Consider the following 14,478-nt stretch of genomic DNA (forward strand, 5'->3'; position numbering starts at 1 on the left):
CAAAGCGCTTGTATATCAAAGCAAGTTTCCCCATAAGAAATAATGCAAAATCAGATGATTCATTCCACAACCACTGCTGGTGTATGTAATAGAGGTCGACCGATTATAATTTTTTATTTTTTTTTTGTTTCTCTGGCCGATGCTGATATTTAGAAATTGCGGCAGCTGATGGCTGATATGATGCTTTGTGTGTGTTGTTTTTTTTTTTTGTTTTTTTTTTTTTCCTTCATCTCATAAAATCTAACAGGCACCTGAAAAAATACCCCAGTGTGAAAGGTGTTTTTGGGCTAGAAATAGTGCCTGTAAAGTGCCTGCAAAACGGCTCCCCTGCAGTCTGTGTGAAAGCCCAAGTGTTGTCTCACTGAGGCGATGCGCTGGCAGGACGTTAAAAAAGTCCTGCAAGCAACATCTTTGGAGTGGTGTATGCTGCTCCTCCACCACTCCTGCCCATTGAAATGAATGGGCACCACTGCCGAAGTGCCTGCAATGCGATTTGGCAGTGGTGCTTCATGGGCACATTTAACCCCTTCCTCGGCCGCTAGCTGGGTTATAAGTGTCCCGCTAGCAGCCAAATAGCACCGCTAAAACTAGCAGAATTTTACTGGCAACGCCTGCCTGCCTGCTCCAGTGTGAGAGCAGCCTTAAGTAATAAGTGATGCAGAAAATTTCTTACATTTGAAACATTTACAAAAGAAACCTCCAGTCAGTTCACTTGTATAATTTAGATTTAAAAAAAAACGAACATACTATATATTAAACGCACAAAAACACGTAATCAAAACTTTTGGATGAAAAAAATGGGCTAACTTAACTTTTTTTTTTTTTTTTTTTTCATCCGTGTATTTTTTCAAAAAAAATAGTTTGAAAGACCTCTGTGCAAATACCATGTGACATAAAATATTGCAACAACCGCCATTTTATTCCCTAGGGTCTGTGTGTGTGTGTGTGTGTGTGTGTGTGTGTGTGTGTGTGTATATGTATGTAGAAAATACAGGATTTTTACTTGTAACATTGTATCTCTTTGGTGTTTTCTTGGCAGACTGCCCAGAAAGGAGAAGTCGCTCCACTGAAGACTTCAGGCAACTTGCATTGAGTTCTATTACTGAAGTTATAATCTGCCTTTTTTATCAGCAAAATCGGTCGATGCCAATTAAACGCCAAATATCGGCCGACCTCTAGTACGTAATGCTGTGTTCGGGGGGGGGGGGGGGGGGGCTGGTGATGCTCAGTGCAATAAAAAATGCACTGATTACTGTAAAAATTTAAACGGCAGTGAAGGGGTTAACCACTAGGGGGCAGTGTAGGGTTTAAGTGTGTGTGTTTTTTTTACTATAGGGGGCATGGCTTGGCTTGGCTTGGCATGTGACGTCACTGATCGTCTTTCCCTATGACGGGGAAAAGACGATCAGTGACAGGCTCACTAGAAAGCACAAGGAGAGGTTTGTTTACACTTACCGCTCCCTGTTCTTCAGCTCTGTGACCCGATGGCGGCCACAGTTGGAGCTCAGCAATGGGTCGAGAGTGCGCCGCTGCATACGACCCACAGCTGGGCACTTAAAGGGCAACGTACCTGTACGTGCTTGTGCCATTCTGCCGACGTATATTGGCGTGAGGTGGTCCTTAAGTGGTTAAACTTTGTTTTGGCCTGCAAGTCTAGGCAGTTTAAAGCTCAACTGTGGGATAAGCAAATATTTTCAAACTAAGAGTAGTGTTTGCTTGAATAGTGGTGTGCTTTGTGTACTTCTTCCAGATTTATGCAGTAAACAATGTAAAACTTTGTGCAGAAAGTTGCTGTAGTAAAGCCTAGTCACTGCTGCCCGCTCTCCTTTTTGCAGGGTGACTGGTCTTGTCCCCACCCCCTCTTCTTGTTTTCTGGAGCCTGCTGAGCCCTTCCCACAGTTCTCAGGTTGTACAGGTTATGTGCAGCACTGTGATGTGCTGCAACATTTGAAAATGAATAACCAGGTTGAGAAAGCGAAGCATCAGGTAGCGGAGGCAGACAAGTGTGGCTTTCCCTTTTGGGTGGAGTTCTGCTTTAAATTTGACTTTTTAAATGAATAGGAGGTTATTTCTGCCACCTTTTCGGTCGATAGACTGCTTTCACACTGTGCAGTTTTTTGAAGCACTTTTGCTTTTAGCTCAAGAAAAAATGCACCCCTTTTAAATTCTATGTATGACTTCACACTGGTCCATTGCGCTTCTGTTGCATTGTTAAAAATTCTGCTTGCTGTATTTTTGGTACATATTTGGTCAGTTAAAAGCATTAAAAACACACCCGTGTTGTGCTTCTGATGCATTTTTTTTCAGTCGCATGACTATGAAAAACGCACCAGAAGCAAGGGAAAATTGTACTTGTTTTCAGGGCCATTATCAGCACTTTCTATTGACAAAACACTGATAACCCCATTTTAAATTTCAGTGCATTCCTAATTTTAAAGATGGCTTTTGTGCCCAGAGTTCAGCTGTAAATGTGATATTGTCCAAGCTAACACAAATATTCTACCCATTGATTTGTGATTTGCGAGATCCCACATAAGTTCATATCTTGTGCACGTGGAATACATTTCTGTCTGGGGAAAAAAGCTGCTCCTGTAGGCTTCGTCTTATAGTTTAGTTCATCATAACTATTCTACTTTTTAAAGTGGATATAAACCCGCTCTCATCCTTTCTAAACGACTGCAATATTGGTTATCTAGAAGGATATACATGCCTCCTTCCAGGGCTCGGTGGGTAGAGTCGTTTTGTCAGTAGACTCCCCGCCCACCTCTACACTCCCCTTATCAACATGCATTTTCTCCTGTGTATTTCTTACACTGAACTTCTACTATGATCACTAACATCCAGTCAAAACCCAGAAAAGTCCCCACATGACTTCAGCGTGCCCAATCATGCTGAGGTGTTGAATAGCCAATCCTTGAAGAGCAGCAGAAGAAAGGAGTGGGAGGGAATTTAAAAAATAATGCATGTCTTAGGCTAGTGCACGTGATATGTAAATCTCCTGTCGCTCACAGCAAGGGGGAGGACTTGACAGTTTTTATTTGATTGTCAAGATTCATCTCACTGAACGGTAAGAGGATTGCTCAGAGCTGGATTAACTGTTTGTGGCAAAACTGGGCTAAAATGATAGGAAATCTTATACTTTACATTATGACATCAACAAAATAAAAAAATTCTTGGGTTTACATCCACTTTAATGCTAACTAATACATTTTTTTTTCTTAGCAGCACAGGCATGCCATTTTTATATACTTGCTATAAACTACAATTTCCTTGCAGCTTGTAATTGATATTTTTTTAATTTATAGCTACCTTCTCACTTATTGCCCAAGCTGAACATCTGATCCTGTGTGTGGATACTCTGGGCTATCGTAGTGTCATGCGATACTTCAGGGTGGATTCTGATGATGCTGTTAGACTTGAACTCTGTTTTTGGCGGTTTTCCAGACAATGCTGCATAGTGTTATTCTCTACTTGGGATGATTATTGTGGTCTGAGACATAAATGTCCTTAAATTACTTTTATTGCTTTGATTCTGTGGCAGCCTCAGTGTTTGCAATCGCAGGAAATTGTACAGAAATTACATTAGAAAGCATCATTATTCAGCCTCGCCCAGAATGTTTGCCTTGTTTTTGGGGTGGAGCAGGTATCGGCTTTATCCTCCACAGTATCGTCTATGCTTTTCATCAGCATGAATGTTGTTGTTTTTTTTGTTTTTTTTATCTAATCTATCTATCCAAAATAATGTTTCATTTTATTTATTTTTTCATAAGCCTTTTAAAGCTAAACTTAAGACTAAATCTATAGCTGTAATAAATATTAGGGATTGATTTACTTAGGCCGGCCATGCATGGTTCGAATCTCAGCTGGTTCATCAGGAATCCATGCTAATGTCTATCCTGCAACTGCGGAAAAAATAAATTTGCAGCATGAATGGCCTGCCTAAAATGGTAGAGTGAAAAATCTCATGGCAGCTGTGCATGGTAGGCAATTGGCTTTTAACTTCAGCTTGTTCAGGCTTACCTACAAACAGAGGCCGCCAGCACAGCGCTGTCGGGGCTGCCCCGGTGCTTCAAGCCACCTCCGCATAGTACAAAGACTAGGGGACAAGCTGCACATGGGGTGTGTGTGTGTGTGTGTGTTTCTTCCTTTTTTTTTTTTCTCTCCTTGGAAGGGTGCATGTGATCAGCACTGTACAGACCAGATAATTCTTCCTACAAGCTTTAACCAGACCCTGATAGAAGTATTTTTTTCATACATCATGGCACACAGAATTAGGCTAATATTCATTACCTACTGGCTTATACTTCATCTCCAGGTGAATAGGAACTGATAGACCAAAGGTCTTTAGACAGGAACTGATCCCCTATATAACTCCTCCCATACAGGAAGTACTTCAGTCTAAGGCATTCCTGCAGGGTGTTGTACAGGTCCAAGGGAGTGGACCCTAAACATGACCCGGTCCTTGTAGGTCCTCAAGTGACAGGACCCTGCCTTGATGGGTGAGGGTTGAGCTCTTAGTTTACTAAGCTGCCCTGTGCCTAGATGGTTAAGTCAAACCCCTTTATTTACTTATTGTGGGGTGTCCCAGTCAAGCTAGCTAGAGTTTGGACACCTGTGTGCAGTGACCATACGGGGGAGTTTTGGACTAGCTATGGGTGTGTGCAAAGTGTACTTCTTTTTTTTTTGCTTGTGTCTAGCTGGTTTTTACGTGTATGATGGCACACAACAGTGCGCCATTTCGCATTGGTGCACGTGCATTCACAAGAGCGCTGCTGTGCTCGGCAATTTGTTTGGCGGCCATGGCGCATGTGCCTGAAGCCATAGCCTTCATCTGGGTGCATGAAGATTTGCATCATACACCAATACAGCCACACCTGTTCGCCAGTACGGCGCACTTGCCTGCGCATGCACGGCCAGCTCATTTAAGCTGTGTAAGCCAAGCATGCAGTGCTTCCAGAAGGCAACTGTGGGACACCGAGCAGGCTCTGAACCAGGCATTTGCAGCAGTTCATTTCCCCTTACCTAGGTCACACGAGTCACCAGGTGGTGCTTGGCAGGTTGTTGCATAGGGGCTTGCTTACACCTATTAAAGGTTATTCCTTCTCAGATGTGTTAATGCTACACCCCTGTACTTATTATTTTTTTTTTTTTTGTGGCTATTAAATGTCTTCAAAAAGAGGAGCGGGACTAATGCTACAGGGAAGGGCACACCTATGTTGTCATGAACCTGGTTGTATCCCTTGAAGGACCAGAGGCTTCCCGGCAATTAGACGCTGCACCTATCTGGTATTGTGCCTACAGTCAATGCTGCTGCTTCACCCCTTTATCACCAAGGATGTACTGTCCTCAGCCCTAGCCAGGTTAGAGCACAGGATTGCTGGCATGATTATGTCCATCCCGCAGAGCGGCAAGATGCATGACAGATTCCCCCCCCCCCCCTCCTAGTTTGGAGCAGGAATGGGTTGAGGATCAGGAAGTGCTAAAATCTCGGGATTCTGTGGAGGGCCTGGCAGATGAGTCTGCTTCTGAGCAATCTGGACTAGACGATATCCAGTTGATGTCTGCCTCTCAGTCGCAGAGGCTTTTAATTCAGACTTTTACCAAGATGGTTCGTTCTGCCTTTAAGTTGCCTCTTAAAGAGATTACTGAGCCCCCCCTGGTCCTCTTTGGGGTCCCTGAGGCCTCTTCAGGTCACACAGGATTTCCCCTTACACTCTCTGTTGGAACAGGCGGTGTATGCTGATTGGGAACATCCTGACAGTATTTTTGTTCCTCCTAATGCCGCGTACACACACCCGACTGGACTTTCCGGCAGAATAGGTCAGACGGAATCATTTCATCAGATAGTCTAATTGTTAAATTCCGACGGACCTAGATATAGAAGAGGTTTCAAATCTGTCCGACTGGCTCAATTCCTATTGGGAAAACCATTTGTATGCTGCAAGGGCAGCTATTGGCTATTTTTCTAGTCCCATCGTATGTCATCGCGTTCAAAATTAACGGATTTTCAAACAGACTTTAGTCCGTTTATGTGTGGGCAAGTCCGTTCGTTCGGAAGTCTGTCGGGAAGACCATCTGACCTTTTTCTGCCGGAAAGTTCGGTCGTGTACATGGCATAAGAGGTTTTCCCTTTTATATTCCGTGGATGAAAAGTTTAAGTGGGACATGGCAGCTGTAGATGCAGAAGTCTCTTCCTTAACCAGTTCCCGACCAGCACACGCCGATGTACGTCGGCAGAATGGCACGGGCAGGCATATATTGGCATACAGGTACGTCCAATCTTTAATGCCGTCCTGCCATCGCGAGCACGTTGCTGGCATGCTCACGTGCTGGTCGGGAGCCCCGTGAGTCTGGTCGCGGGTCCCGCGGACTCGATCGCCGCGGGCATACCCGTGATTGTCTCACGGGGCAGCTGAACGGAGCGATGCCGTTGTAAACGGCATTTCCCCGTTCTGCCTAGCAACAGGTGACGCTAATCTTTGCTCCATGTGATTGGAGCAGATCAGTGTTCACTAAATGAAAGCCCAGCCCCCAACAGTTAACACACCCCTAGGAACACTTAACCCTACACTGCCACCCACTGGTTAACCCCTTCACTTCCAGTGTCAATTACACAGGAATCACTGCATTTGTATAGCAGTGATTGCTGTATAAATGACAATGGTCCCAAAAAATGTCTGTGTCCGCTATAATGTCGCAGTCACAATAAAAATCGCTGATCGCTGCCATTACTAGTAAAAAAAAAAAATTAATAAAAATGCCATAAAACTATCCCCTATTTTGTAAACGCTATAACTTTTGCGCAAACCAATAAATCGCTTATTGCGATTATTTTTTTTTACCAAAAATATGTAGAAGAATACATATCGGCCTAAACTGAGGGAAGAAATTTTTTTTTTATATTTTTGGGGGATATTTATTATAACAAAGTAAAAAAAATGCGTTTTTTTTTTTTTTTTTTTCTTTTTCAAAATTGTTGCTCTATTTTTGTTTATAGCGCAAAAAATAAAAACCGCAGGGTTGATCAAATGCCACCAAAAGAAAGCTCTATTTGTGGGGGGAAAAAAAGAACGTCCATTTTGTTTGGGAACCACGTCGTATGACCGCACAATTGTCAGTTAAAGCAACGCAGTGCCGAATCGCAAAAAGTGGTCTGATCTTTGGCTAGCAAAATGGTCCAGGGCTGAAGTGGTTAAACAAGAACTTGTCCAGTCGATAACTTACAGGGCTTGAAAGACCCCGTTGACAAGAAATCCTTTATTATTATTATTATTATTATTATTATTATTATTATTATTATTATTATTCCTTTATTAAAAGCTTCCTTTTCTTTGGCTATTCAGCCAGCTGTTGCAGCAATTGGTATCTGTCAGTCCGTAAAGGATCAGGTCAGACGGCCTGACATGGCTAACCTAGACAGATATTTCTTGAGCACTGTTATGCTTTTGCTGCCTTTTTAGAGGGTTCAATACAGCAGATTTCTCGTTTTTGGCTCTTGTCTGTACATATGTGCAGACTTTTGTGGCTTAAGAGCTGGTCAGCTGAGCTTCCTTGTAAAAAGTTATTGGCAGGTTCCCCTTTCACAGGGAACGTTTATTCGATCTTTTGGACAAGTATATCCAAAAGGTTTCCGGGTGGAGGAGTTCTCTACTTCCCATGAAGAAAAGCACCAGGCATCCCTTGTTTAAAACCTCAAGGACTGCTTCCTCAAGTGTCACATCTCCAAGGCAGTTCCGCCACCAACAGGGTGCTAAAGCCAAGGGCAAGCCAAGCAGCAAGGCCAGGGCCAGAAAAAGCCCTGGGTCAAAAACTCTTCTAAACCCAGCACCAAGCCCTCCTTTTGAGGGGACGCCCCCACTTCATCAAGCGGTGGGCCCTGTGCTATCAACCTTCGTCCTACTGCTAGCAGCTTGAGTTTTTATTTTGCCTAGCAAGGAGAATGACCTAGGAAACCCTGTGGGCCTCTCTGTCCATATTTTTACTGCAGGTTTGCTGCTTTTTGCACAAGATGAGAGATCCTGAGATTTTCTATCAACTGCCGGCTGGGTGACAGGCTGGTTAATGATATCCTTGTAGTCTCCCCAGTCCAGCCATCGAGCGTGAGCAGGCCGCAGCTACGGCTCGGCAGACCACGACATACCTCATGCTCCAGAGGTGGTCTGTGTGCTTCAATCCTCCGCGGTATAAATATGACCGGGCTACTGATGTCTGGATCACGGTATACCGAGGCCAACAGCTACCCTGTAACTACGCAGGCGTAGGTCTGTGATGGAATGTCTCCCAGCTCTTCAGGACTGGTAAGTATGGCTCTCCCTGCTTCGGTGGGGGGAGCATCTGGGCATTCCCTGGGGGGTCGATTTGGGGGCCACCTCACCTCCTTATATTCTCTCCCACGTCCCTATCACCCCCTCCTCCCCCCCCCCCCCCTCTGAGGGGGATGTCCATGTGTGTGTCCGTATGGTCGCTGTTTCTCACCTGTGGGGGCTCTGTGCGGTTGCTGGTCAGTCCTGGTCCAGGTCTGGGTTTCCCAAAAAAGCAGTTTTTGTGGAGGTTGCCTCTCTCAGCAGGCAGCTCATTTTTTATTTTTGCTCTCTTCACCGCATGGCGCCATTACGGTGGCCTTCTAGGATTTGGGAAAGCTATAGATTCCACGGGGGAGCTTCAGCAGCCATTTTCCTTCAGGATTCCTATTGATTACATTGGCGGCCATTTTGTGAAAGCCTGAATGTTTTCTTCACCGCTGGCCTCTTGTGACAGCATGACCTGTGCTTTCTCTTGTTACTTCCTGTATCCACTGTATTGTGTGTGGGACACTGGATGGCTCTGTGCTGAACGCTGAAGCTGTTCTGCAGATCATTGCACCGCTGTTAGAGCTGCTGCTGCTCAGAGTTTTTTTATTTTTTTATTTATTTTTAATTTTTTTTCTTCTCCTCTCTGCATCTGGGAACCTCCTAGGGACTACAGGCACTATTGTTGGCATTCACAGAACACCCCAGGGTGGGGAGTCTAGCGCCAAGTACCTACCCCCCCCCCCCCACACGCGGCAGCAGGAGGGTGGGACCTTCACTGTCCTAAGTCCCCTTGCAGGTGGCAGACAGGATAGGGTCAGCATGGCTTCAGAAACTGGTGTTTCTTCTCCCAAAATCCAGGCTATAGCAACCGGGTCACCTACGGTTAGTGCAGTGCTCATGGACACCCTGACGGTATTCCTTGACTCCTATGTTGCTAAGATAGAGACAGCATGTGGCAGAAAAGGTGCACGTAAGAGGCCCCTGCCCCCCCCCCCCCCCCCCCCCCGGCCTGGGGAGCGCTCTGATGCAGACTCTTGCCTTGCTGCAGCTGGAGACTCCTGCTCTGACCTATCAGACGTGGCTCACCAGGACCATTTGGACAGTGAGGATGATTCCCTGTCTGAGTCCGGCCGCGACAAGGCACTTGTTGGAGCACTTATCACAGCTGTGCGTGATACCCTGAAGATTCAGGAGCCAGTGGATTCCTCTGCTGATGTACCGGTCCCTTTTGGGTCCCACAAGCCAGCACATTCACCTAAGGTGTTCCCATATTTGACTTATTTTGACAAATTCATCTACAGGGAATGGGGTCGCCCGCAATGGACTTGGCGTTGCGTTACCCCTTTGAGGAAAGCCTTCTCAAAAAGTGGTCGGCTCCTCCGGTCGTGGACCCCCCAGTATCTAAGTTAAATAAATTAACCACGATTCCGGTTGAGGGGACTCATGCATTCAAGGATCCCATGGACAGGAAGGCCGAAGCAGTGGCTCGTTCCTTGTTTACGGTTGTGGGGTCAGCCGTGCGACCTGTACTGGCATCCGCTCTGGTGTCGAAGACACTGACTGAGTGGGCAAAACTTTTGCACCGCGAATTGGGAGAACAGAATGCCTCCCCTGTCTGCGTGGAGCTAGCAGACCAACTAGTGCATGCCCTTAAGTATGTTTGTAACGCGGCCCTGGTTACACTCTCTCTCTGCTATCCAGGGCAGGGCCTCAGTGTCAGCCGTGGTACTGAGGCACCTTAGTTGGCTGTAATGCTGGTCTGCTGACCAGGCATCCAAGAAAGCCCTGACGGATCTTCCCTTCCTTGGCGAAAGGCTCTTTGGAGCCTCGTTGGATGACATTATTAAAAATGCCACGGCTGGTAAGAGTACACTACTCCCACAGGCCAGGAAGGCTAAGGAGTCACACCGCAGGCAAGGGCCTTCCTTTTCCGCTCGCAATCGGCTTTTTCGTCTGCCCGGTGCTTCTGCAAAACGACCCCAGCCCGACAGGACGTCCACGGATGGCCAGAAGCGTCCCTGGAACCGCAAGCCAAACAAGCCTGCGAACAAAAGTGCTACCGCATGAAGGTTTGCCCCCACCCGTGTCTCGGGTGAGGGGTCGCCTTCGGGAGTTTGCAGCCCGTTGGACCTCCCGGTTATCAGACCAATGGGTCTGCGATCTGATTTCCGCAGGTTACAAGATTGTTTGGCGGCCAAGAGAGAAACTGATTCTTCCCCTCCAGCATACCCACGTCCCTGGTTCACCGGGAGGCCCTGCTAGGGGCAGTAAGGGACTTTCTGAATCAGGGGGTGATTGTACCAGTTCCAGACTCGGAACGCTTCCAGGGGTTCTACTCAAATCTGTTTGGTTCCCAAGGAGGAAGGGGTACGTCCAATTTTGGACTTAAAAGCCCTCAATCACTTTGTAAAAGTGCAGAGGTTCAGAATGGAATCGGTTCGCTCAGTAGTCACTGCACTCCAAGGGGACTCCCTGGTGTCTTTGGACATCCAGGCTGCGTACCTGCACATACCCATATGCCTTCGGCATCAAAAATGTCCGCGTTTGGCAGTTGGGGAAGCCCATTACCAGTTTGTGGCTCTTCCCTTTGGCCTGGCATCAGCCCCCCGAGTCTTTACCAAAGTACTGGCTCCAGTATTGGCATTGCTGCAACAACGCAGGATCGCGATCGTGGGTTACCTAGATGAGCTTCTTCCGCCTCAGAATTAGAGGAGAATGTGTGGCGATCAGCATGCAGACTCTGCAAGAATTTGGGTGGCGGCTGAACCTAACGAAGTCAGTGGTTGTGCCGACCCAGCGTCTGGAGTACCTGGGCTTACTATTGGATTCCAGGGAAGCAAGGGTCTTTCTCCCCTCAGACAAATTGCAGACTCTCAGATCTGCGGTCAAACTACTGATGAACCGCAAGTGGTCATCACTCCACTTTTGCATGCGAGTGCTGGGGCTCATGGTAGCCTCTTTCGAGGCTGTACCTTATGCCCAGTTCCACACCAGAGTCTTGCAGAAGGAGATCTTGACAAAATGGGACAAATCTCTGTTGTCCCTGGTTCGGCAGATCCAGGTGAGCCAGTCAGTCAGGGTCTCCCTGATCTGGTGGTTGAGGTCCCCCGGTTGATTCTGGCCTGAAAATCATTCCTTCCTCTAGATTGGACAGTGGTCACTACGGACACTAATCTGGCTGGCTGGGGTGGAGTGATGGGGATTCAGTCGGCTCATGGCTTCTGGTCAACGGAAGAATCCAAGTTGCCTATCAATCTGCTCAAATTAAGAGCGATCAGGCTGTGCCTCCACACGTGGTCGACGTGCCTTCAAGGGCGTCCGACCAGGGTACAGTCAGATAACACCATGGCTGTGGCATACATAAATCGCCAAGGGGGAACAAGAATTTCCGCCGCTGCTCGGGAGGTCGCTCACATACTAGGGTGGGCAGAGAGATACGTTCTGGATGCTGGACCCAGGAGAATGGGCAGTGCATCCGGAGGTATTCAGGATGCTGTGCCAGAAGTGGGGCACACCAGATGTGGATCTGTTTGCCTCCTGGCTCAATCGGAAGGTCACAAGATTCGTGTCCAGGACAAGAGATCCGTGGGCAGGCGCGTTGGACGCGCTGGTGGCTCAGTGGGATCAGTACCAGCTGATCTACTCCTTTCCTCTGCTGCCACGTCTGCTTCGCAGAGTGGAAGTCGAGGGGATTCCGGTAATCCTGATTGCCCCAGATTGGCCTCAGCGGGCTTGGTACGCAGACCTGGTGTGCCTGGTGGCAGACTAAGCTGAGAGCGTAGAATTCTTTTTCTAGGAAGATATGCCATCGTACTTGGAAGGCCTATATCTCCATGTGTGAGGAGAAAGAGGAGTGTGGATGCCACCCTATTTCCAGGATCCTGCTGTTTCTTCAGCAAGGTGTAGACCAGAGGTTGGCGTTGAGCACCATCAAGGGGCAAATTTCAGCTTTGGCTGTCTCTTTTCAGCGATCCCTAGCAGCGTCTCACTCACTAGTGAGTACTTTTGTTCAGGGGGTGCGCCATGTAGTCCCTCCGGCGCGTCCTCCGTTGTCTCCGTGGGATTTGAACCTGGTGTTTGCGCTTCAGAAGCCGCCGTTTGAGAATATCCGAGAGATTCCTCTGTTGACCCTTTCACAGAAGGGGGTCTTTTTAGTGGCCATCACATTGGCCAGGAGGGTTTCGGGAACTGGCGGCGTTGTCCTGCAAGTCGCCTTATCTGGTCATCAACAGGGATAAGGTGGTGTTGCGTCCGCAACCGTCCTTTCTACCGAAAGTGGTCTCAGCATTTCATATCAATGAGGACATTGTATTACCATTGTTGTGTTCTAAGCCAAAGCACCCCAAAGAGGTGGCCCTTCACGCTCCTTGTGGTTAGGGCTCTGAAGGTGTACTTGTCTGTCACGGCTTCCTTTCGGAAGTCAGACTCGCTGTTTGTCTCGGTGACTGGTCCTAAGAAGGGTATGGTGGTCTCGTCGGCCACCATTTCCAGGTGGATCAGACAGATTGTAGTCCAAGTCTACACCTTGAAGAGGCAGGTGCCTCCTTTTCCAGTCACGGCCCACTCTACAAGAGCAATCGAAACGTCTTGAACCTATCAAGGAAATTCCATTAGACTTGCTGTCATGCAAGCTAGCCTTCCTGATCGCCATCACCTAGGCTAGAAGGGTGTCAAGTTGGCGGCCCTTTCGTGCAGGGAAACCATACTTGATCCTTGGTGTTACGACCTGTTCCTTCCCTTTTTTTTTATTTTTTTTTATTTTTTTTCCAAAAGTGGTGTCAGCCTTTTCATTTAAATCAGGACATTATTTTGCAGCCTTTTTTATTTTTTTCTCTCTGCCTCATTTGACAGAAGAGAGACTATTTTGTATTCCTTGGACATTGTCCAGGCAGTCAAGGTTTATTTGTCTAGATTAGAGGTCGACCGATATATCGGCCGGCCGATATATCGGCCGATATTTGCCGTTTTTTAAATAATCGGCATCGGCCGATTCTGCTGATAAAAAGCCGATTCTACAGCGGGACTTTGAAATGACTTCTGTAAGAAGTCAGTGTGAGTTGCTGAGTTGTCATAGCAACACTTTCCTCCTCTCTGGGCAGACTGCCAAGAAAAGAACTAAATGTTACAATGTTTACACTTGAATGAAGTCATCTCTGTGTGGAAGTTCTCAGTTTAACCATTTAAATACTTTTCTTACACTTGTTGCTTACAAGTAAAAATCCTGTATTTTCTGCCAGAAAATCACTTAGACCCCCAAAAATTATATATATTTTTTTTTAGCAGAGATCCTAGGGAATAAAATAGCGGTTGTTGCAATATTTTATGTCACACGGCATTTGCACAGAGGTCTTTCAAATGCATTTTTTTGGGAAAAAAATACACCATTTAAAAAATAAAAATAAAATAAAAACAGTAAAGTTAGTCCATTTTTTTTTTTTTTTGTCCAAAAGTTTTGACTACCCGTTTTTTATTTAATATATAGGTTTTTTTTTTTTTTTAATCTAGATCATACATACAAGTAAACTGATTGGAGGTTTGTTTTGTTTAATAAATGTTTAAGTGTAAGAAATTTTCTGTATCACTAATGAAGGCTGCTTTCACACTGGAGCGGGCAGGCGTTGATGGTAAAACGCAAGTTTTAGCGGCGCTTTACCATCATTTTAGCGGTGCAATTTGGCTGCTAGTGGGGCACATATAACCCAGCTAGCGGCCAAGGAAGAGGTTAAATGCGCCCATGAAGCACCGCTTCGGCAGTGGTGCCCATTCATATCAATGGGCAGGAGTGGTGGAGGAGCGGTATACACCACTCCAAACGTGCTGCTTGGAGGACTTTTTTTTTAAGATCCTGCCAGCGCATCGCCTCAGTGTGAAAGCGCTCTGTCTTTCACACAGACTGCAGGGGAGCCATTTTGCAGGCACTTTACAGGCGCTATTTTTAGCCCAAAAGCGCCTTAAAAAATGCCCCAGTGGGAAAGGTGTGTTAGATCAAGGGGGATTAAAAATAAATAAATAAAATAAAATAAAATCGGCCTAACATATCGGCCCAAAAAAATCGGCATTATATATCGGCTATCAGCCACCATGATTTCTAAATATCGGCATCGGCATCGGCCAGAGAAAAACCCATATCGGTCGACCTCTAGTCTAGATCTGTGAGGTTCAGACTCCTTTTTTGTTTTACCAAAAG

The 14,478-nt window shown here is 46.5% G+C and overlaps 1 protein-coding gene across 5 annotated transcripts in view; it reads left to right on the plus strand.

The window, feature by feature from the left end:
* The window catches only part of IDE (insulin degrading enzyme), a 202,357-nt gene that overhangs the window by 12,141 nt on the left and 175,738 nt on the right, over positions 1 to 14,478 (plus strand). The window contains exon 1 of one of the 5 annotated variants that reach the window (XM_077455222.1): positions 1,040 to 1,178. The exons of the other annotated variants lie outside the window; for them this stretch is intronic. The gene's annotated coding sequence lies outside the window, so the exon portion shown is untranslated. Of the gene's footprint in view, positions 1 to 1,039; positions 1,179 to 14,478 lie in introns of those variants that run through there. 5 annotated transcript variants of the gene reach the window in all.

This window comes from Lithobates pipiens, unplaced genomic scaffold (assembly GCF_037356315.1).
Source record: "Lithobates pipiens isolate NorthernLeopardFrog02 unplaced genomic scaffold, aLitPip1_a1.2 Scaffold_25, whole genome shotgun sequence".
NCBI lineage: Eukaryota > Metazoa > Chordata > Amphibia > Anura > Ranidae > Lithobates > Lithobates pipiens.